The sequence below is a fragment of the Lepisma saccharinum genome, chromosome 25 (assembly GCF_977018435.1).
Source record: "Lepisma saccharinum chromosome 25, izLepSacc3.1, whole genome shotgun sequence".
In the NCBI taxonomy this organism is placed as follows: domain Eukaryota; kingdom Metazoa; phylum Arthropoda; class Insecta; order Zygentoma; family Lepismatidae; genus Lepisma; species Lepisma saccharinum.
Window position 1 is genome coordinate 6,610,687 of NC_139253.1, and position 25,378 is coordinate 6,636,064.

General features: G+C 38.6%; 1 protein-coding gene across 1 annotated transcript in view; it reads left to right on the plus strand.

Moving 5' to 3' along the window:
* Nucleotides 1-5,064: 5,064 nt before the first annotated feature.
* Cht5 (Chitinase 5) overlaps nt 5,065-25,378 on the plus strand; it is a 57,514-nt gene continuing 37,200 nt past the window's right edge. Inside the window, exon 1 of the mRNA XM_083111759.1 lies at nt 5,065-5,246. The gene's annotated coding sequence lies outside the window, so the exon portion shown is untranslated. The remainder of the gene's footprint in view (nt 5,247-25,378) is intronic.

The following is a 25,378-nucleotide window of genomic DNA, read 5'->3' on the forward strand; positions in this document are numbered from 1 at the left end:
TAAATAATATGCGTTGTGTGTATGTATTGAATAAACTTTGAATTAGTCACAATTAATGTCAGCATGTTGCATATGTATTTTCTTATTTTATGTCGCTCCATGTTGCATATGTGTAAATACACATGTTGAAAATGAAAGTTGTACATGTTATATGTACTAAAAGAATTACCTTCGGAATGCATTTATCATTCATTTTCTGCCATTAAAAAATACAGTTTGTGTGCTTGTTTTCCATTATTAGCTAATGTGAAATTGACGGTGTTGAAAAAATATTTCAAATCGTTTGTTCCAAAGAAGTGCTTTAATACCGACTTCTACACCCTCTATGCGTAATTTGAGGATAATAACGTTGTTGATACTACTACCACTATTATTATTATCATTAATGCGATTATTGTTATTGTTAATATTATCATTGTTATTATTATTATTATTGTTGGTACGTTTATCCTGGTACTTGCCCCCCCGGACAAAAATTCGTGGTTGCGCCTCTGTTATCATCACTTTAAAGTTACCGGTAGGGTCTAATAGCAGCGCCCCCCCTTCCCCCGTTGACAACTAAAATTACCATGCCAGGCACCTTTCGCAAATCTAGCTCCTTGAAAGGCAATTTTAGCTCAATTAATGGTGAAATTTAGGTGTTTTAGGCGCATCAGGTTTGGCAACACTTCCAGGATGGCCGCAGGTGGCAAAGAGAAATGCATTACGCTTATGGAAGAATTATTTTTTTTTCGTTTTCTTGGGGATATCAAACTTCCGATGGCGGAAGAAAACATATGATCGGGTTGAGGATCCATTGAAGATAAAATTTGCGCTAGAAAGAGTTTTAACTCCCATATGTTTAGCCGTAACTTGAATTTGAAGTTGTCTCTCCATAAGGAATACATGGGATTCTGTAAATACTTATTCATCATATTTTTCAACCACGGTATCTAGCTTAATAATAAACTTTAAAAACCGCTTCCACTTGCAACATGGGCAGAAATTCATACTCTCAAATTACGCATGGATTTTCTTTAGTAGCAGTGCCCATTTCGACGATATTTAAATAAATGCATGCCTGGTGCGAAATTGTCACACCTCACTTTAAGAGACATGGTGGGGGCAAAAAAGTGCGGGGCAACCGCCCCCACGCCCCCCCTAATCGCCGCCACTGGGTATAATGATAGAATATTGTAAATTTTACACTAACTTCTAATAGTGTACAAAAGGGAGGTAAAATGAAATAGAAATAGACAATATAATCTGATAAAATAAACACAAAATTGCTTAAGAAATGCTTTGAAAAGAGCAGGAATAGCATCACATAACGAAAGTAGCTGATCGTAGAGGAATGTCAACACACAAAGTCACTGAAAGTAGTGAAATACGGGAACACTGAATACAAAAGCTGTTTCCTCGCTACAGATAAATGCAGTAAACGACTTCCTGATAATCAAATCATGATTTTTTCCCACGAGATAGAAGTGAACATGCATCTAGATATCTGAATTACATAAGTAATTGGGTCTCTGTTGTCAGTTTAACTTCTTCACAAATAAACAGGGTAAAACCGGTTCATAGGTGCCTTATATACACGTGACAAAGATTGTAAACATCTTTGTTTGTAAGGAGATTGTTGGTAATTACACTCTTGGTTAGAAAAGATAATTCAGAAAAATAAGATAAGCAATTGTCAACAATATACATGAAGACAAAGTAAAGACAAGATAAAGAAATATGATATGGCAAGAAAAATAACAATAATAAATAAGAAAAAGAAAAAGCAATGGAGAAGATTCAATGATGAAAAAAGAACAAAAGCATATTAATGGAGACAAAACTTGGAAGGAAATAATAGGAACGAAGAAATAGAACATATTAACAGCTGCGATGGAGTACAAACTTTAAAGCAGAATTTTAACATTTTTTTTATTATGTAGCGATAAAGATAGCAAAGTCAGATTTTAGTAACAAGTGACTTTGAGTTGAGTTGTTTTAAGCCCACTTTATGCACAGAAAGGCTAATCGAGTCTGGATCTACAGTTTAAAGCGGAATCCGGTGAGGCTCCATCGGGTATAGAACCTGGGACCCTTCTATTACAAGGCGGCGACGTTACCACTGCGCCATCGGGGAGGCTCTAATGTGACTTTGAGAATGGTTCCAGTATATCAAAGGGTTAATATTATTAATAGGGTTAGTATTTTTATGACCTAAAATTTTAGAGAATATGCACTATAATTTGAAAAATATGCCCTTATAACTAGACTGTTTCAAACATCAATATCTAACTTATGCTGAAATATTTTCATATACATACTATATTTAGTTCACTTTATGGGCCATGATGAGTTGAAATACGCAATGAATACTTTCTGTAAATTTTCAATTAAAAATGAAGAAGATTTTCCTGCAGTCCAAAAAAAAACTCTAGTGAGAATGGGAGTAAGAACGAATTCGCTTGAAAAATGACTATATTTCTTGAAAAAGCGAAAATATGCTGAATATGACCGAAAATCCATCAAAATATGCTTTATCACGTAGAAATGGCCAAATATGCCAAAATATGCCCTTAAGAAGCACCTAAATTCAATTAGTTTCTTCACAATATGAATTTCTATATATTTAGGGAACACATCACCCTTAACAAAAAAATATGCTAAGTTATAAAAATCCTAGCCCTGGTTAGTAATATTATTGTTGTATTTTTGCTGTTTAGCGTCGCTTTCTTCAACTTTTGGCTAATCGCGACGATGAGGATGAGCAATGATGGTATGACTTACATGAAGGGACACTCATGCTCAGTCCGAAATTCGAACCCGGGAACAGTTCGAATAATTACACCGCATAGATATTTATATTTCATTGTTGTTTATTTACGTCGCTGCTATTTTTTTAATTTTATCGCGACGGTGAGGATGAATGATGATTAGATTACACAATTTTCTCTATATTCTGTCCCGGGAATCTCTGGAGCAAGGCCGCGCAAGAAGGGAAGAGACCGAGTGGGCGGAGCGAAGCAGTACACACTGCTGAAAGGAGTGATAGTCGCTTTTCCCCCTCCACGCAATCCCGTTTCCTCTCACGTGTTCATTGGTCGAGCCCTCTCGAGTCACTACCTGCGCAGAAACTTGCTTTCGTTCGCCTGCTCCAGAGATGACCGGGACAGGGTGTAGCTGAATTGTGAGAAAAACTATGGAACATATAAATATTATTGATTGATTGAATTCGCTTATTTATGTCAGTAATTTGCCACTTTTAGCTAATCGCGACAATACGAGGGATTCGAACCCGAGACCTATGTGCGATGTGTTAATCACTACGACACGAAAGTCGGCAAATAATACACATTAATGACGATAAATTGTGGACGAACAAGGGGCTGAGAAAGGATGCAGAAAAATAAGCAGAAGATAAAAGAAAAGATAATAATGTGTGCACAAAGAAAAAAAAATCTTTACAATAACCAAAGTGTCTTCTACACAAATATTTGTTTGAATAAGTGAGAATCCAAATGTAGTCAAAATAACCAAATACAGTTTATGGTTACAAAAACGCTCAACCAAACGTGCTGTGTTAATTAAAACAAATCCTATTCTTCTGTTGCGACAGTTGAAACCATAATGTGCAAGGGTTCCATTATATTCATGAAGCTGATTAAAAGTTATGTAGATAGAAGTTGAGATATGAAAACATTACTTCACGGCACAATTTGACATTTTCTTTCTCACTTAACTGACATGAACATCGCGTTTTGCCCTTGCACATCTGTTGACAAGTCATCGTCTAACACGAAAGAAACAAGTTTGGCCGTGACTCCCTTGAAGAACATGTTCCCCTCTGTGTTCGTGATTCCTTATGAAACCTTCCTGACGCAAAAACAAGAAGAGGAAGTAGATACGCTGTCAGGATTAAAAGAGAAAGGACGCGAAAAAGAGTAGCACAGACTACTTGCCATAGTCTGTGCGTGGTGGCCCGTATTTCACGCCGGAGTTGAGCGGCATTCCCCCGTTACCTCGATTTGTGACGATTCTTGTGTGTGTTCTTTTTTAGGCTGTAAGTGTTGCAACACACATATACTGTAGGTATTTCAGCCACGATTAGTCTATTTGATATAATATTTAACATTTTTGTTATTTAGCGTCGCTTTTCTGCCACTTTCCGTTAATCGTGACGATAAGGATGAGTAATATGATGAAATTGATGACACGTACAAGGAACATCCATGATCAGGCCAGGATTCGAACCCGGTATCCATGGAGTCCTAGCGCGCTGTGATAACCATGGATGTGAGAGAAGGAGAGGGAAGAAAGTGCAGATTCAAAATAAAAGAACGAATTAGAAAAGGAAAGCTGGAAAGAAGAAAACGATATGGGCAAGCAAAAAAGGAAAGAAAATATACGAAACAGAGAAAAAGAATACAGAAGATATGGGGAAAAAGAGAAAAGAAAGTGAAGATATGGAAAGAAAGAAAAGAGAAGACAACTAAAAATATAGAAACAGAATGAGAAATACAGGGGCTGGAAATGAATAAAAAGGGATGAAATAGAGAAAGGAGGATATACAAATAGAAAGAGAGAGAAGAGGAAAACTGGAAAGAAAGAAATGGAAAGATATAGAAACAGAAGGAAAGAGAATGAAGCAAGTAAGAAAAACAAAAGGGATGGAATAGTGAAAAAAGAAATGGGAAAATTTGCAAAGAAGGAGAAAGATATGTCAGAGAAATGAGAGGGAAAGAAAGAAGAAGTAATAGGAAAAGACATAGACAGGGCTGGAAGGAAAGAAAAGGGAAGAAACAAGGGTAGAGGCTCAGATAAGATATGCTGGAAAGGGATACAAGGATAGAAACAGATTAAGCATGAGAGAGAGACAAGACATAAAGCGGGACGTGTGGAACCACAGAAGCAGATCTCACCGGAAAATATTTCATGAACTCTTATCTCGACTCCTAACGAATGGCATTCTCCGCTGTTTTTAGGAAGGAACCTTGTATGTGAGTTGGCAACGTGTGCTTTCTTTGTAGCGGGAGGTTATGTACCGCAGATGATGCTCCCATTGGTTGAGCGGCGTCTGTCGTAAGAGCGGGCCTACAAAGTGCAGGTAGAGTCTTGAAGAGCTGCAGGTAGCCTCAATGTGCCTCTGGTGAAAGGGATTCGACAGCGGGGCCTTTTAATTGTGGGCATCTCCCTCGGAGCGTTCAGTTCCTTCCTTGCTTCTCAACGTGCGGGACTCGGCGAATAGAACGTGTGGCGCGGATTCGAATACGGTAAGTTTTAATCTTCTTTCCTTATTGTTTGTTGATGTTTGCTGTTTGTGTTTCTACGGTCCTGTTTTGTTAGGTTGAGTTTTGAGCTCACTTCATGATGAGATACGCTAATTGGGACTTGACCTACAGTTTAGAGTGATATCTGAACCACTATGTGCGTCCACCGGGTATCGAACCCGGGACACCTTGATTACAAGGCGAGCCGGCCAGGGAGGTCCATTGTTCGTTAGTTTAGCTAATATCGAGGATGGAAATGAATGGCGGTAATATGAAATTGATGAAGGGACGCTCTCAGAGAACACCCATGTCGGGATTCGAACTTGTTCCGTTTTCGGTTTGGTCTCGAGTTGACCTGTCTCGCTCGGTTTTAGTCTCGAGTTCTTTATCACAATCAACAAACATTATTATATTTTCTCTTTTACTTAATCTGTTTCCTCTCTTCCTCTTTTTATCTCTATTTACCTGCCCTCTTCCGTCTCTATATCTTATTTTTGTATCTCACATTTTTCTTTCTTCGCTTCTTTTTATATTTTATCTTTTCCCCTCTCTCTTACTCACATACTTTCTGTTTTTAGCCCCTTTTTTATATAACTCCTATCTCACCCATTCCTTCTTTTTGTCTCACTTTATCACTTCTCCCCCTTGTTCAAATTTAGTTTATTTTCTCTTTCTCTCCCTTTCCTTATTTTTTCTCGAATTTTCCCGTTCTTCCTTTATTCTCTTTCCTTTTTCTTTTACTCTATATCTCATTATTTTCTTTCCCTTTTCTTTCCCCCCGTCTCTCTCTCCCTTTGTCTTGTTCGACTTTTCTTTCTCTAATTTTATCTCCCTTTCATTCTCTCTATCATTATTTTCATGGCAAATCTTCATTTTATTTCCTTCATCAAGTACCTTGCAAAATTCTGACTGCATTAAACCACTTCACTTGTTCCCGCCACTTTGTAGTTAGTTACAAGCTGAGATGGATCAGCAAGAGTGTGAAGATGATTCCGTGGAAGTCGGACTTCTACTGCACCTTCACACTAGAGCAACCATACAATCGGATTATAAAGAAAACTTTTATATAAGAGCCTGACAATGCCTTTATGCTTTAGTGCGTTTTACAGCTAATCGGCTGATATTGCGAATTTACTCTGAAATGTAATTGCGTAATATACAGGTGGGGGAATAGAGACATTTCCCTACAATAATCTAGAAAAATGTTTTAATAATAATAATAACCCGTCGCTCTACAGCCCTTGAAGGCCCTTGGCCTATCTGCCGACTACCAGTCTCCCTCTCACAATATTACCTAGAGGTGTGGAGTTCTTCAATCGGCAATGAGGTGACGTGGAGTCAGCACGTCGAACCCTCAGCCGTTGTAGGAGATTACCAGGTTACGCCACTCACTCGTAGCTCCTCAATTTCCTCACGATGGTGGCGTATACACAGGCCGAGAACCCAGAGACTGAATCCAGGCGGACTCGAACCCATGCCGTCCCTCAGTCGGAGTCTAAAGCACAAGCGCCTTAGACCGCAGGGCCACGGAGGAGGACAAGACTAATCGGGCCTGAAGTGGGATCCGAACCAATATATGCCTGCAGAAATGTTTTAGGCGCATTAGATTGGCGAGTCAAAAGTCACTTAACACTCTCTGTAGAATACAATTGGTCATGATAGAAACCGGTTAGGCTCAGGGAGAACCATATTTGTGCGCGTCAAGCCGAGGTCCGCCATATTGTTGGTTGCCATATTGAATTCAACTCAAACATTTTGAATTGGAAGGGGATGATGTGATATATCAAATCAGGCTAGAATTTCACGAGAAATTCAATGGAGAAGGTTAATTCAACGTATCTTTAACCAGTAAACAGCTATGAGTGCATTCTTGTAACCATTTCCTCCCCTTCCAGGTGCTTATCGGTAATAATTCGAAAATAATGTCACAATTCTACTGAAGTCAAATATTATAATTAGTTATGCTTCTTTTCGAAGGTTGGAGGTCTCCAAAAGGTATAAAACATCGTCATGTAACGAAGAGGTCCCGGGTTCGATTCCGGGTGGAAGCACATTTCAGTGATTCTTACGCTTCGTTAAACCACTTTCTTCACCTTTTAAAGTCAGTTCAAGTCATTTTCTTACTTAAACACATGAGGTTTAATTCCGTATATACTTCGATGAAAATGAGTGTATTGGATGTGAATACATCACTGAGCTACTTAATATCAGCAGAAAAAATACCTTATCTAAATTCATTCCATGTTAACTGTCTTATCACAGTAAGACGTTCTTGCCTTTCTTTGTGATCTCTCAACTTCCAAATAGCATTATTGTTTGGAGAACCTGGTCGTTATTTTCGTGACTTACATCATCCTTTTTTTTCATTGCCCAATGGTGCTTTCTTTTGATCTTTGTCAATTCTCTCAGAAAGTCGAAAAATGGCACGCTTTTCTGTGTTTTTCCCATGGCGTCTCTGTAGAATACTGTCGTCTTGTTACAACGTTTCACATTCGATAAAACCATAAACGCAGTCCTCAGATTGACCCAACTTCCTAAGAAAAAATGTCCGATGCCAAAAAGCATGGCAAATTTATGACCAAATTTTAAATTGGAAAGGGTTTCACGTCATCTTTTTGGATGGCTCCCTTTGTCGCAAGCTAATTTTATACCCTGAGACTAGCTGAACGTTTTTGGGTGCCTATTATTTCATGCGAAGTCTCAAATGTTTACAATCTTATCATCGCAGAATATCACTATCTTGTTTCGTTGTCGAAATATTCCTGCGATGGATCTATATTTTTGACATGAGCTACTGGGGAATATGCCACCCTCAACCCCTCCTTGAGAACAGCACTGCTTTAGAGCACACTTCCGCTATTGCGGTAAGTCGAACAATTTCATACCCCACACGGTCTAGGGGATCTCTGGAGCAAGCGAACGAAAACGAGTCCTCTCGATATGTGAATGCGTGAGAGGGGAGAAGGCGGCTGCAGCTACCAGCCGTTTGCTGCAGCACACATCACCTTGCTCCACCCACTCGCTTTCTTCCCTTCTCTACCATTACGCAAAGCGTTGCTCCACAGATTCCCGAGGAAGAGAGTAAGTGAATATCTGGATTGATTCTGATGTTACTTTGGCCGTGAATATATTTCTTGTGTCGTAATATAAAGTCACACAACTTAAATTTAGCAGCTACGTTGAGTGATAAGGCTTTAACACACTGTATTCCTACGCTCAAGATTCCTGCACGACTGTCATTGGAACAGCCAATAGGATCTCTCACAAGTCACGTGCATCTCTTTACATTGACTTCGTCCTTACAGCAGACAAAGATTAGTAATGTCATTTAGAAATGCATTCTCAAGAAGGAAACCAACAATAATTATAATAATTGAATCGCTCTTAAAGATAATTATATGCGTCTCAAGAACAATATGGGTAAACGGAACCTTTCTTATAAAACGTGAGAATCCTATATTAAAACATACGTGGGAACTGGACGTCGGAAGTGTTTCAACCTCATGTTTTGGTGTCTCCATGCACAAGGCCTTTCTCCTCAGATTCAACCTTCCTGTCAAGGGATGAAATTCTCCCACGTTAAGTAACGAGTCTCTTCCGGTTTGAGAAAGCATATATTTAAAAAATGTGGTGTGCGTTTATTTTCATTCAGCAGTAAGAAGGTCATTAAAGGTTTAAAATTTCCATATTAAGCTCTCGGTAAGCGGTTTCTGTTTCTGCGCGAACTTGTACATAATTGACTCGTTAGTGGATCAAAGCATTGCACCAAAACATTAATTGTTGCAGCATTCATTTAGAGATCTAGAATGTGTGCAAAGAAATTTAGAGAAATTGCATAATTGTTCATTGTAGACGAATACACACGCACAAAAGTACAGTATACGTCACGTATGGCTTTTTAACACCCTCTTCTCACAATCTTTCTCCATAAATGATAATCTATTGTGATTCTTGTTGAATTTTTGGACATTCAACCACTATTTCTTACCTTCTATTCGTTTCAGAGATTGATACTGTTTCAATCACCACTGATAAGATACAAAGAACTCTATATTCAAGTTAAACCCATTGATTTTACTTTGTTCTTTCTTTCTCCCCTTTATCTGTTTCTCTCCTCTATTTCAATTTCTCTTAGTTTCTTTCTTTCTCTGTGTATGTGCATTTTCTTTCATCTCCTTGCTTTTCTTTCTATATAATTTGTTCATTATACCTGCTTTTCTTCTTCTCTATTTCGTTCTCACTCTGCTTTTGTTTCTCTTTTGTAGTTCTCTCTCTACTCTTCTTCATTTTGGTCTCTCTTTCCCTTCTTTTCTTTATTTCGTTCTCTCTCTCTCTCTTGATTCCATGCTCGTAGCGAACACGTGCTGTTAGCGAACACACAAACTTGCCCTGTCTTGTTTGTCCTTGAAACTGGCCAGTGATACCTTATAATCATTTTGTGTTTGAAATTTGCTAAATGAAGGATCCTCAACAATTTAGGTTAACTACATGAAAGTTTTTGTTAAAATATTGATATATTTCATCTTCCTTAAAATCAAATTTTACATAGGAAATGTAAATGTTAATCAACCTAGGTTCCGTTTTGTACAACTTCCTAAGACATTTGTAAATGTTCTTATCAATTTTCAGTTGTTCCAAAGCTGTTTTTATCCAGGTGTCGATGTTCATGTAAGTCTTCTTCCTTCTACCGCTAGACGCTTCAAGTTCTCCCTGCCTAATTTCAAACATGGCATGTACCGCTTCTTCTTTTAGTTTGATTTATTAACCTAACGTAACCTAACCATCGTGCACCAAACACAAATTCCCGTACTTCGTTTTAATTAATTCTATTTCACTCATCTTGCTGGTTTAACAGTCGATTGAAGAATGATCAGGGGTGAGTCAGGTCAGATCAAGAGGCACCAGCCAATGATGTGTTTCTCCACGCCAAGTTGGATTATCACTGGCAACACTTCCATGCTGACCAGTTTCAAGGACAAATAAGACAGGACAAGTTTGCGTGTTCGCTAACAGCACGCACCTTCAAATCCTTCCATAACTGTGTTCGCTAAGAGCACGTCGATATGAGCACGTTCGCTAACAGCACGGAAGCCTCTCTCTTCCTCCTTTTCATTTCGTTCTCCCTTATTACTCTTCATTTATCGTTTACTGTCTCCTTATCTTTCTTGTCCTCTCTCCTTCCCTTATTCTTTATTTCGTTCTCTTTGCCTTTCTCTCTTATGCCGATCTCTATTCCCTTTTCTTCCTCTTTAGTTTGTTCTCTCCCTTTTTGTTCGTCTCTTCTTTTCTTTCTCTCTTTTGTTCTTTTTCTATGACTACCATTCTCTCTTTTTATGTTTCTGTCTGACTCTGTTTTCTTTCTTTCCTCTTTCTCATCTCTCGATCTATCCCTCTTCCATTTACTGTCCTCTCTCTTTGCGTTTATTTCCACCCTTCTCCCCCTCTCGCTTTATCTTCCTGCCAGTTCCTCTAATGCACCAACCACTCACCTCCCAAGCCAGTGTTGCCATAATATGAGGCCACAATTTCCCTTTCCAAGAGACAAAATTTCCCTTTTTGAACCAATTTCTCCCTTCACCTAAGCAAATTATAAAATAATAATACTAATTAGCAGTAGTAGTAGTAGCAGCATTATTGGTGGTGCTGGTAAAAGCAGTAGTAGTACGTAGTTAAGTATTCCGTTGAATTAGTTATTCGTTTGAATAAAGAAATATTTTAAAACATTTTCACATTTCAGTTTCATCACTTCCTGACCAGATTCCCAAGTTTGAATCCTGGTCAGGAATCCATTTAATCGTTAATACTCATCGTTATTATTTATAATAAAATGCATAAACGCAAAGTACAATAAACTTAAAGGAGCAGAAACAAGTAGGAATGGGAAAATAAATTAATAACATATAAATGTGGATATGAAATTTGAAATTAACATAAACTATAATAATGTAGTCAGATAATCTTAAAATTTCCCTGCAGTTGTTATTTTTAATCGAAATTACCTTTTCCCTTTTGGCTATAATTTCGGTCCGAATTTCCCTGCAAAAGGGAAATTTCCCTTCATGTGGCAACACTGCCTCCCAAGCAAAGAAGTGGTGAACTCTACGTCATCGTAAATGCTTCCAGGAGATACCCAACCGCCAGTCAAGTGGAGAGGGAAAAAATCCCGTAGGTGCAGGTCAATGGTCACCTTTCGTTTTTGTTTGTAACGGCCGTCAGCTTCACGCCAAAGACAAAAGAAGAGTTTTGGGGGGAGGGGGCCGATGTGGTGCTATCGCCCTCTCAAGATCCCCGACCGTGTCCTTCGATGACCTTGGGAACCAGGTGATTGGTCCCACGAGTTGGACACCTCTGGAATGTTGATGGAAGAATGGGCTTTGAGATTTTTTGGAGCATGACTCACGTCATTGCCTCCTGCATCCAAATGATTCCTGGAACAAAAGAAGAGTGCGTGACCTCAGAGTCTTCACTTTATTTTATTATTTTTCAATGGTAATAATAATAATAATAAATTTTCTTTATTCAGCGGGCGAGGTTCGTAGCGATATCTCTTCTGTTTATACAACATACACAACAAACTAATTTGTTACGTATCATCTTTTCCTTTGATTCCTTTTTGTTTATTATTTTGCGTCGCTTCTCTACCTCTGAGCTTAATCGTGGCAATGAGGATAACATATAAATGTTCAGGCTGAAACAGAATGGAATCTTTCATTCTAGAACCACTCATTATCAAGGAGTAAACAAATTCGTATTCCATAGAGCGGGCACGTATCTAGAAATATATTTTGTGGACGGGGAGTCGAACCAAGTCTCAGAAATAGTATTAGTAGTATTTATTTAAGTGACGAGTACGATGTGACAACCAGGTACATCACTATGTCAAAATGGGAGATACAAAATTTAATATGTAGCCCTAATTATGAAATAATTAAATGGATCCTACAATCTTAAACATCATCATGAGTTCATATTGAAGCTTTCCACAAGTTCAGCTAATAGTAATAATAATGTAAATGTTTAAATTAGTACATTAATATAATTTATGAGCCTATTCATAATACGTAAAATTGGGTCTCTCCGTTAGCGTAGTGGTAACGTCGCTCCTTGTAATCAAGGGGTCCCGGGTGGAGGCACGTTGCACGGTGGTTCGGATTCCACAGTCCCGATTAGCCTATTTGTGCATAAGGGGGACTTAAAACAACAATTAAATGGATCATTCAATAATGTCCATTCTTGTCTAAAAGACGGTATAAGAATAAATATACAACAGCACGTATTGATTATCTAGCTTACATGTAATTAAGCAAAAACTAATATGCTGACCAAGGCAGAAATTTATTTTATTCTAAAATATATATATATATATATATATATTTGGTACAGAGTCTGAATAAGACCTTGCTAGAAGGTTGAAACGTAACGTTTAGTTTATGTTTTGGAATAAAATAAATTTCTGCCTTGGTCAGCATATTTAGTTTTTGGTTATCATGGAAACAAGGCTTAATGGTATTATCATGTAATTAAGATCGCGAATGTGTGTACAAAACTGCCCTAGCAAGAAAATTAATGTCAAAAGATAAAGAATTGAATATTTTGTTATGAAATAACAAAATCCAGTTGACGAAAAGTAAAGTTCCACATGAACATTTTGTGCAAATCATTATAAGTAGTAGTGTGCATAAATCTTCTTTGGTACTTTTATTCAAAGTCGTATGATTCCAATATAACCCTTGCCTTCCTTGTCCTTGCATTACTTATTACCCCACCATTATATTTCGTGAGCCATTTTTGTCTAAATTCCAGCACAGGGTCCAATCAATCGGAAAGACGTAGCTTAGGTGATCAGATCACAAACCTTTGCACGTAACGTTACGACATTGCTGTCCGAATTCTCTTCTGCTTCTAGCAAGTCCTTGCTGTCACGTTAATAGCGCAACTAGAAAGTCGTTAATGGATGTACGTGACACTGATCACCTGCCAACACAATGCAAGGCCCCCCACCGAGGCACTTTCTTTCGGCGACACTGCACGCAAGAAGAAGCCGATGCGCTAAGGCAGGGATGACCAAATTTGCTTCCAAGCAGGGCCACTTTACTTGAGCAATTGGTCGCGGGTCATATTACACTATAATTACAATAGATGTAACGATTCAAAATTAAGTTTGAAGTTTTACAAGTCCTAATTCGAGTCACACAAAAACCATGGGACAGGAGGGGTGTAATTTGGTTGTTTTCCTAACCCATGTCGCGTTCTAAGAAGCTCTCGTAATTTAACCACAGGCTCACGATGTTGTTTGTAAGAACCAAGAACCATGGGCTTTCTCAGAAAAGAAGTTCGAGACAAGGGACTTATATTGATAAAATGTTAGCAATTGAAATTTCATTTTTAAAAGGTGCTTTTATTACATAATAAAAAATGTCAAGATAACAGAAACTACAAGGTTTTAATGAAAACTAAAGTTTTGTTACTTCCGAATGATAGATGGCAACTCTAAAATATATAATATTTTTTTGTTTCTAACGCATGATACTTTGAAAATAAAGTTAAATATAGTTTATACTATACGTCTCTACAAATTAAAAGTTGAGACTAAAAAGCTTAATTAATTTGCCCAATTCGTCTGGTCCTCGTGTAGAAATCATTTTCTTTTCCGACATCTTCAAATGTAAAACATCATTGCAGATACAAAGAGTTCTTAAGTAACAATTGAATAGTTCAATCCAATATTCAATGCTTTCATAAATCTTACTTTGCCTTTCTGCCACTTTTGGCTAATCGCGAAGATTAGGATGAGTGATGAAATAATGAAATTGATGAAGAGACATTCAAGAAAGAACTCCCATGCCCAGGCCGGGATTCGAACCTGGGGAATATAAATTTGCGAATGTTTCAAAACATGACAACCCTTTCGAGGGACATGGGTTGGGATACGATACAATGAACCTCCTTGCATACGTACATTAAATAATGTCTATCTCAAGGGGTAGGTTCAGTTAATACCCCAGATGTTCTACTGGCCCAGATTCATAATGAAAAGAATGTCAGATACGCGAAAGGGTAGTAAAATGTGGCACTGCACGGTAGAAGAAGAAGTCATACATGCTTCTCATTCTCACATATATTCTTTGAATTCTCACCGGCAACTGATCATATCTTCACTATACTTATTACTCGTGTGACTTCCGCAAACCTCTTCTCTGCATAAGGTAATTAGCCACTCATTCATTGCTGTCCTTAAAATGAAATAAACTTCTCAACTGAAAACATGCAAAAAAAATCAACTTGCGGCTTTCAACATGTTGACAATTGGATTTTCTCTATAACTACGGCTCGCGGGCCACAACCGGCCCTACATGTGGTACCAGTAACTGTAAGTAAGTTACATTTTAAAAATAACTTTTCGAACATTGGTATTTATTTATTCTCAAATACATTGACATAACATATTATTATTTCTTGTTTGCAGTATCTAATATTGCACTTATAGTTCCATAATTAATTTTGGAACTCTATAATTAAATATAGCAGCTTCTTGTCCTACACGCAACAAAGATACGCGTATAATGTTAATACTTATTTAATATAGTATATTCTAGGAACGTATAATCGATATAATGTATAATCAAAATAAAACAAGTTTTTTCGTAACTAGTTTATATAAGCCACTGCCTGCGTAAACCAGTAAGAAAACTGCCCTCCCCGATGTTGTAGCGCTAGCGTCGTCGTCTTGCAATCAAGGAGTCCCGGGTTCGATACCCGGTGGAGGCACATGGCACAGTGGTTCAGATCTCACTTTTAACTGTAGGTCCAGTCCAGATTAGCTTTTCTGTGCATAAAGTGGACTTAAACAACAAATCGATCGAAATCCGTAAGAAAACTGGGCATTACAGTTTTTAAAATCAATTGTTTTTTAATTGTAATTAAGAAACTATAGTTATTCGCACCGAGGCTAGTGCAAACTGAATTATATATTGGACCTGGATATAGCAACCGAAATTACTGGAGTATAATTGCAATATGTACTACAGTAAACTATCTTCCACTTATGTGCACTTATATTTTTTGGTTATTACTATTGAGCTGAAAACTGGGGGTGCGAAAGGGGGTGATGACCTAAAGACAACGCACCCCGTGGTGCCGTTTATGATAACGCTGCTTTCCGACTTTGATTAGATATTGTTTTTCTCTTTCCTACACAACCCTTTGTGTAAGGTTCAAGAGCAGGCATTTGTACATAGACATACCTAACTGGTTGTAAAACCTGTCTATCACCGCTTGAGGAAATGTGCAACGTCAGAGTAACACCTTGCGTATTTTCAATTCGCAACCGTTACGATGAGTTCTTGTGTTGTGTGCCGAGAACTAGACCAGCTTATCTGTTATTGTTGCACACTTGCATGTCTCGGTGGAAGTGAGTCAGTGTTACCCGCTTCTTGGTAACTTTTGTGTCTGCCGTGTGATCTGAGTCACAAGGCGACAAGGTGGAAAATTCCCACTAGAATTTAATTTAATGATCTCGCAAAAGTTGCTCTTGAATTCGAGTTCAAAGGCGTCCAGAGGAGGGGGGGGGGGGGGCAGGTGTCCTCCTTGGAAAATGAATGTCAACATGCGTCACACAAAGCGTGTACACACCCTCTTATTAGTTGGAGGTGGGGGATGGAAAAGGCTTGAAAGTCGGGGAAAGAAAATCTTCATTCCATCTCACAAACTCTGTATTGATACATACAAGACAGGGGCGTATTTAGGGTAGTAATGGGTCTCTTGAAAATCCTATTCCTATATAATTTTAGGCGTAATTATGTGCATGCCATACCTTTGAAGCAAAATTGAAATCGTTCGAATATAAACAAAATTGAGGCTCTAGAACCTTCTTTACACACACACACACACACACACAATCTTGCGAATTAGGGTGTAAGGAGTGATCCTTCCACGTAGGACACCCTTGACTGCATTTTGCAGACTAACGAGGCTCTGGCGTCTCTGTTTTGTCCATATGTGCTGAGTGCCTTTCTACAGCCTCAGCTTTTAACCGAAGTCAGAATGTTTTAATATTTTAGTTAACGACATTACAGTCTATTTAGGTAAGGTAAGGGGCTGGACCTCGTATAACGTGACGGGTGCAAAATAGCCTTTTAGTGCTGACGCACCCAAACATTCAAATTCAAATTCACACTTGCGAATTGGATGCACATTTACAAATATTATATAGCATATGGACACTGTTTGGTCAACATTAGAATGAACTTCTGCAGTACATAGTCAGTCTTCGTTCAGTTAGTACAAACGTTTTAAACAACCCCCCCCCCCTTTATCACTGACACATCCAGTTTCATATGAAGTAATGCACCTCGTTGATTGAACGTTTCATCGGATTGAAAATAATGCTTCATGTTTGTTTTTTCAAAGAGAGTACATTTGTTTATTAACGGTTATAAAATCCTTTTCCACTAAGCTTCTAAATGAAAATATTAGAATGGGCACGTGGACCCATCTTGCCCCGTGCGCACGCCTGGTCACATAGTATACCGGGTGATACGTTTGAGATGTCAGAAATCTGCTACCAGAACGTTCGCGGACTTAGAACTAAAACAAATGAATTTTACAAGAGCTTACTTTCGAACAACTATAGTGCAATATTGATAACAGAAAGCTGGTTAACCGAATCGCACATGGACAGTGAACTTTTTGATGATCGTTATGTGGTTTATAGGTCAGATCGAAAAGCAATAACAACAGGAAAAGAAAAAGGGGGAGGGGTAGCTGTAGCGATAAAATGTAAATTTAAGAGTGTGTTAGTCGACTCTCCGCGTTTGGATCCAAACATAGACTGCATCCTCGTTAAAGTGTTAATTCAAGGCATTGGGATGTTGTATATTTGTGTAGTGTACATATCACCAGATAGCAACTGCAATACTTACTGCGAATTCTTTAGGTTCATAGAAATGCACTGTCAACCTGGTAAAGTTAAACTCCTCTTGGCCGACGACTTTAATCTCCCTGACATAACCGATTCCAATTATGACTTAACGACTTCGACTGGACCTTATTTAGAATTGCACAATTTCATAAACTTCTCTGACTTAATAAGCCTAAATGACGTAAAGAATAATAACGGAAAGACACTCGATTTGATTTTGACAAATGGACAGGGAATAACAGTGACACGGAGCACACAGCCACTAGTTCCTGAAGACACACACCATCCCTCGCTGCTAGTAGATATTAATCAGGTCAAAGAAACCCGCTATAAAACTTGTAATCTACAGTACAATTTCAGTAAGGCCGACTTTCCATCCATCTATCACAAACTGCTAAACACGAACTGGGATGTATTGAAAACAAATAATGACGTTGATCAGGCTACAGACGTGTTTTATGAAATTATATATAAAATATTCGATGAATGTGTCCCCTTAAAGAAAAGCCGCAAAAGACAGTACCCGTGTTGGTTTACGAGCAGCATTATTAAAAGTATAAGTAGGAAACATTACCACCACAAGAAGTGGAAAAAACAGGCGGGAGACTTTCGATACCACTACAATAAATTTAGCGAATTTCGAACAATAGTTAGTAAGGAAATTATTGATGCATACAATAGTTATGTTGCCAATTCGGAAATAAATATTGCAAAAGATAGCACCCAGTTTTGGTCGTTTGTTGCAAATAAACGTAAGAAAAGCAACAAAGATCCTGCACTGTTCAAGGATAAAGTGTTGTCAGACCAACGTTCAGTAGTCGAAGCTTTTGCACAGCATTTTCAGTCGGTGTATAAAAAAGATCCCCCTAGATACGACATGAAAGTATTGCCTAACCATAAACAATATGAAACTTTGGATAATCTTAATATTACAGAGATAGCAATTGAAGACATAGAAAAAGCCATTAAAAATTTAAAACCTAAGAAATCAGCCGGACCGGACAAGATACCTCCCTATGTAGTTAAAGGTTGCAGTGATGTGTTGAAATACCCATTGTATCTAATTTTCAATTTAATTCTTGCAAAGCACAAATTCCCTGAAAAATGGAAAGCCACGGCAATTTGTCCACTTCCCAAAACCAATAACACTAATGACGTACAAGACTACCGACCAATAAGTATATTATCAGCCCCAGCAAAAATATTCGAAAAAATCATGCACTGTTACATATTTACTCACGTAAAACCTGTAATATCATCGTTTCAGCATGGCTTTGTACCACGTAGATCAGTGTTGACCAATCTCTCCGATATTACCAATTTTATAAGTTCAACCTTGGACGAAGGAGGTCAAGTTGACGCAATATATACAGACTTCTGCAAAGCATTCGACTTGGTTAACCACGATATCTTATTAAGTAAATTAGCATGCTTCAATATTTCTGAACCACTGCGCCAATTGTTCGCTTCCTATTTGCAGAACCGTAAGCAGTACGTGACGTATAAAGGCCACACATCTTCAAAGATAAGAGTCACCTCTGGAGTACCCCAGGAGTCTAACCTTGGGCCACTTCTTTTCACGTTACTTATTAACGATTTGCCTGATTCATTTGAAAATTCACACAAATTGCTTTTCGCAGATGACCTGAAATTCTACAGGAAAATAAGCAAACAAGATGATAGTGTTCAACTTCAAAATAAAAAAAATAAAAAAAGTGTTCCCCTGTGCATAGCACCACGCCATGAAGGCGTATAGGGGGTGTGGGGGTAACGCCCCACACTTTCTTGATCCGGTCGTGAGTGGGGGTGATGTGATCAGCATCACGCCCCTGACCGCCTTTACCCCCCAGGGTTTCCCCCAGGTACCCATGTTATTCGACGCTGGGTGGGCGCCGGGGCCGGTTTCACCGTTAGAAAAATTCCCGGATTTGAACCGGCCGGGGATCGAACCCGGGACCTTGAGCATGGTAGTCAGACGCGTTACCGACTGAGCCACCGCGGTAACTTCAAAATGATATTACAAATTTAGAAACGTGGACAATAAACAATGATTTAACACTAAATATCAATAAATGCCATTTTGTATCATATACTCGAAAGAAAAACCCAGTTGAATTTCAGTATCAAATATACAACCATACTCTAGCAAGAAATTTTTTAGTCAAGGATTTAGGGGTTATTTTTGATTCAAATCTTACTTTTAATAAACACGTAGAACAAATAATTAGTGAAGCGTTCAACAGCCTTGGGTTCATTCTTAGAATGGGGAGGGATTTCAAGAATATAGAGACACTAAAAGTTTTGTATTATTCGTATGTAAGACCAAAACTCGAATATGCATCTGTTATATGGAATACAGACACAGCAAAGTACAGTGAAGCAATTGAAAGAGTCCAATCACGATTTCTAAGATTTTTAAAATACAAATTTCAGAAAGTTTACCCCACATTTGAACACTACGACAACCTAATATATGAAAGTCGGTTTACAAAGCTGTGCTATAGAAGAACGTTACAGGAAATAGTATTCTTGTGGAAGTTGTTAAATAACGAGGTAGATGCTGAACATCTACTCTGCCAGATAAATGTTCGAATCCCGTCGTCGAAAACTAGACTCAAGAACGAAATTTTTCTTATAAAGAAGGCTAGATCGGAAATTAAAAAGAAATCTCCATTGTGGAGAATGTGCACCAGTTACAATAAATTGCTAATCAAGAATAACACCATTGACATCTTTTCTATGAACCTAAGGGACCTCAGTAAAGCCACTATTAACACAATAACCTAAGCTTAAACACATAATTTCCTAATGAAATAATATGTGATCAAGTGTGTGTGTGTATATATATATATAGGAAATAATTTTAATGTATTTTATGTAGGTGTGTGTGTGTGTGTGTGTGTGTGTATATATATATATATATATATATATATATATATATTACAGAAATATATGTAATTGTATTCACTATGTATCCTTCACATGGGCTCTGTAATTACGTATGTACCTGTTGAGTTCGATAAATAAATAAATAAATAAATAAAAAAAGTAAACCGTTATCTACAAGAGGTTAATGTAGATATCTGAGTGGAGGTTTACAGTCTTCAGCTGCGTGGCGGCATGGAATACTCGAAATTTTCACATACCAGACGACATACTGTGTGCGCTGTTGTGACGTGACCACCACCTTTGTTACCATATACATTAGCGCCGCCATGTGGCTGAAGTCTGTAAACCTCCACTCACTCGAAACTTACATCCTCTCTGCTTATATTACAACAAACTGCTCACAGATATCTACATTAACCTCTTGTAGATAACGGTTTACTTATCTGACATCTCAAACGGATCACCCGGTATAATTTCAGTCACAATAATTTGCGTTATCTATTATAAAGTACAATGTAAGAATGATAGCAGGAACACGACAACTTCAAACTGAGGCAGGATTTTTGGGAAATAATACCTTATCTTATTCCCCTCTGGACAAAAGTACTACGGACAATCTTTTCTATAAAGTTATTTTGCTTTGCTTGTAAGTGAATTTGAAAAGTACTTCTGTACTGGAGCACAAGTATGCACTAGAAAAGGTACCGAGAGAAGAACTGTCTCGGTCTAGTTTCGAAATTTATCGAAAGACTAGACATGAGACCGAGATCAACATTGAAAAATCGACACAAGAAATGCTCTTGGATATAAGAAACTAGCCGATTGCCCGGGTATTTATTTATCGCAATCTTCTATTAAAGTTGTCCGTGGTACATATGTCGATCTTAAATCCACTCCGCAGTACTTAATAGACTGCCCTGGGACTTGTTGATCGTGATCGAGAACGCCACTCTCTCCCTCTCTCTCAAATGTCATCGTGAATGTCACCACCAATTAGCTTAGCGACTCCGAAAACTATGGATTCGACACTTATATCGGTTGTTTTCGATTATTTTTACATGTCACCCTTTCCCACCCCCACCTAGGGGTGCAAGGTGTGTCTTACCCACGCAGTACTTCTTTCCAGATTGTAAGTCATATGTGTATCAAGTTTGGTTGAAATCGCTCCAGGCGCTCGAAAGTTATGCCGGAACAAACACACACAGATACATCCATTTTTATATATTAGAAGATGTAGATTACAAACTTAACAATGACGAAGCGCTGTGCTTGTAAAAGTTAGAAGGCACATACAAAAATTACAGCCTCAAATTATTCAAATACAAGCGTTTATGAAGAGCTACTTGTCACCATTAAGCATGTGTACTGTAGTACAACTAATCAGTGCATACATAATGAGTGGAGAGCTGCATTTTAAGATTGCATTCACTGATATGGGTGCTCTGCAATTTAAATTCAAGAAGCAGAAAAGAGCAACAGTGGAACGAATTAAAGTGAATGTAGAATATCTCGCTCTGCTTGTTAATAATTTGGCGGACGCGTGGCTTCATTATTTGCAAATTGAACGCTAGGCGTAGTGTTATGCTTTGGTAGAGTGTGATGCATAAGTATTACCAAGCAAATTGTCCACCGCCATGAGCATATGGCCTCCCTAAGATGACGACGTTAGCACTACGCCACTGGGAAGGCCTTATGCTCATATGCTTCATTTTTTTATCTGCCTGTTATCTCCCGACAACATTGTTGTAACGTTGATACTTTCTAATCAATGGGGTCCCGGGTTTGATACCTGCTGGAGGTACCTAGATGATCGCATCTCACTTTAAACTGTAGTTCCAGTCCCGATTGAATCTAGGACAATTGCGATGGCGGACAATTGCGATCATTTTAACGGTGAAGGTCATTTTACACATTAATGGTACGACAATTTCGACGATCAGGACCCAACCTAACCAAAGGCGCCACAGAACTAATAATGCTGTAGAAGGTTGGAACAACAAAGTAAATAGGTGGCTTGGAAACCGCATCCAAAAATGCATATGTTCTGGCCTGCCTCAAGAGCCAAGCTGAAGACACCAACATCAAGTGTATGCGGATGGAACTTAATCTAGAAGGTCAGAAAAGGAAGAAGCGTGACATTAAAATCGACGAAAGAGTTGGAAAGTGTATTCGCACATATAAGGAAACGGGGTCACTTCCAAAGGTGTCTGTTGGCTCTAGCCCAATGTTCAAAAACATGATTTCATTGAACCAAATTTCCAGCCGAAAATGTCAATATTTCACATAATTCTCTTGCAAGAGGTATTGTACGGGGTGTTAAGTCACCCTTCAATTTGATAGAAGATTTAAAATGTCATCGCAATTGTCCACCCACCCTTTCACTTCTAACTGTGTTCATCGCAATTGTCCGGCTACCGTCCCGATTAGTCCACCTGTGCGTAAAGTTGACTTACAACAAAAACAGAATTTTTTATCTTTGTTATGTAGCGTCGCTTTCCTGCCACTTTTGGCTAATCGTTACCATGAGAATAAGTGATCATATAAAGAAATTGATGAAGGAACACTCACAAAGAACACCCATGCCCAGGCCGGGATTCGAACCCGGGACTCCTGGCGTCGTAGCGCGCTCTGCTAACCACATCGGCAACTCAAATTTCTAAATTATATGACCACGACGAAGAACTCTCATCTCAAACGAAACTTTTATTTTTAAAAAAATGTTACTTTTTTAACTAACTTCTTCAACTCCTACCTAGGCCTCAATCCGCAAATACCAGAGGGCTCTGTGAGCGCCAGAATGCCCCACTTTATCTTCCGGTTACGGGGATTCCACTTGACCTTGTGGATAAATGAAGCCATCAGTGACGACAATCGTTTCGACAGGCCTAACGGTTGATCCATGTGGTTGCCAAACACGTTGCAGGGACCGGATTATCCAGTTTTTACTTATCCGAAGATGGACGAGCGATGCATACATTACCTTCGCCTGTGTCCTATTACTTAGAAGTTCAGTAGTTCACCTCATTGCTTATAGAGAACGTAGGGCGTCAGCATAGATCTTAATCTGTTGGGTTGCAGCAGCAGATTAGAGCCAGTGTTGCAATATCGATGGATATTTCCCTTGAAGCAGGAAAATTTAGCCAAAATTCTGATTTGATTTTGATCAGGGTTGTTCAAGGTCCAGGCATTTCTAATAAATTCAATTCCGGTTCAGGACAGAAAATCAACAAGCGTAAATAGGTTTTGGACCGTTAACAACCTTCCTATCTGTAAAGTATTTCAATTCGGTCCAGGAACCTTTTTTTTTTCAGGATGAATTTAAATACGGTCCAGATACCTTTTCCCCGATCAATTTAATTCCGGTCCAAGCTTCGTATTGAAATGAAACAATACGCAACTTGGATCGGATTTAAATTGTGCGAGAAAAATGGTACCGGTCAAGTTGCGGAACCAAATACAACGCATTAGAATTTATAGGTTCCTGAACCACTTTAACAACCCTGATTTTGGTATCGTCACTTTTCTTCAACGCTTAGCTAATCGTGACGATGAGCATGAGTGATGCTATGATAAAATTCGTGGAGGGACAGTCATATAAAGGACACTTGTGCCCAGTCCGGGATTCTTACACGGACGTCGTAGCGCGCTATGCTAACCACTACGCCATAGCGATGGGCAATTTAGGCAAAAGTTTATGCGAGAAGGGATTTTTTTTCCGGAAATTTTATCTACATGAGCACAATTGCCTCCTGGGTCGCACTTCCAAAGTTTACAAAAAATTCTCTACGTAGAAATTTCGGTGAAGACTATTTAGGAAGACCATATCGCCGATGGAATGATACATTTTTGTAGTCGCAGAACGAGCTTTGGTTACACAGACCGCAAGAGAAAGAAGAAGAAGCGAAATTTGGAAAAGAGAAACGTTTTAGACGCGCTAAGGGAAATTATGCTTTCAGGTTATGGCAACACTGATTCGAGTTCTGGGCTTTGGCACAATATTCTTCTTCCTCCAAGAGGAAAACCAAGTCTCCACTTCATACCGTTATGTCAAGGGTGCTCGAAGCTCGAAGGCAACTGCCACCAGCTCTCAAACACTCTACCTGGTTGATTCATAAGCACAACCTGGGAATCTTAAGTTTCTTGCTCTTTTTTCTATTTGAGAATCTTGTGTCTGGAGCTGGCAAGTGGCGGTAGAATTGTAACTAGTCTGCGATGTGTAGCTTCGTCCTGCCAAAAACGTTTGACGTTGTAGCGCACACGTGAGTCAAGGAGCCAATCAGCTTCAGTTAATCGATACCTGATTGCCTGTTTCGTTGACGCGCTTACTTTTGGAACGAGCCGTTGGCGGGAAGCGGGAAGATTTATAGCTCGTTCCCAACATGTATGTACAAATCAATAAAAACTATTTACTTAAGGGGCTGGCTGTAGTATAATGGTCCTGTCAGAGACGAACAGCGGTACCGGATTCGACATTGGGACTCTGTTTCGCCCCTCCGGGCTCGAGGACGCTACCGTTAGGTTATCTTTGCTATACATATTCTTAACCTTCAGTTCAAGTTGAAATAAGCGATCTTGTTCGAAACACTGCACCGATCGTCAGTGGGAGACCCGATGGACCCGTTCCGAGAGAAATTGAAGAGCTATTTGAAACATGAAAAAATAAAAAATAATTACAACCCCTTGGGTTGAAAATTCTGGATAAATCTCTGTTGTTCTACTCCACACTCAGACTCGTCGTTATGTTACAGTTGGCGAGTTTTAAAGAAAGAAAAGGTCTGGATTTCACACGCCTTGAAAATAGACACAGGCTTCTATGAACTTCGTTGAGGATTTGAAATGAGAAATTGCTCGTGTCTGACATCATAATCTTACAGATATTCCTGTACCATTTCACTCTTTAATGTATATTGCTTAGTTTAATACAGTTTCTGCAATGATTTTAGTAATTAGTTTCACGTTAATAATATTACATCAATATCGGATCGTGACTTTTGGACCACTCTACACACATTTGTAGTGTTTATACGTAAAAAATTACATATTTTTGTGTAAACTTACTTAATGTTCCAGATATTAATACGAGCCGTATTATAATTTTATCTCCCGATCTCACCACCGAAATTTACGGGCTCGAGTCCCGGCCTGAACATAGCCGCCATTTACGAATGTCCATGAATGTCATCTAATTTCTAACCATCACTTATTCTTATCGTCGCGATTATCCAAAAGTGTCAGAAAAGAGATGTCAAATAACAAATGTACATAGTATAATCTTGTGCTAATTTCAAACTTTTTCAGTTTTAGTTGAAAGCTCTGTAATGTGAGA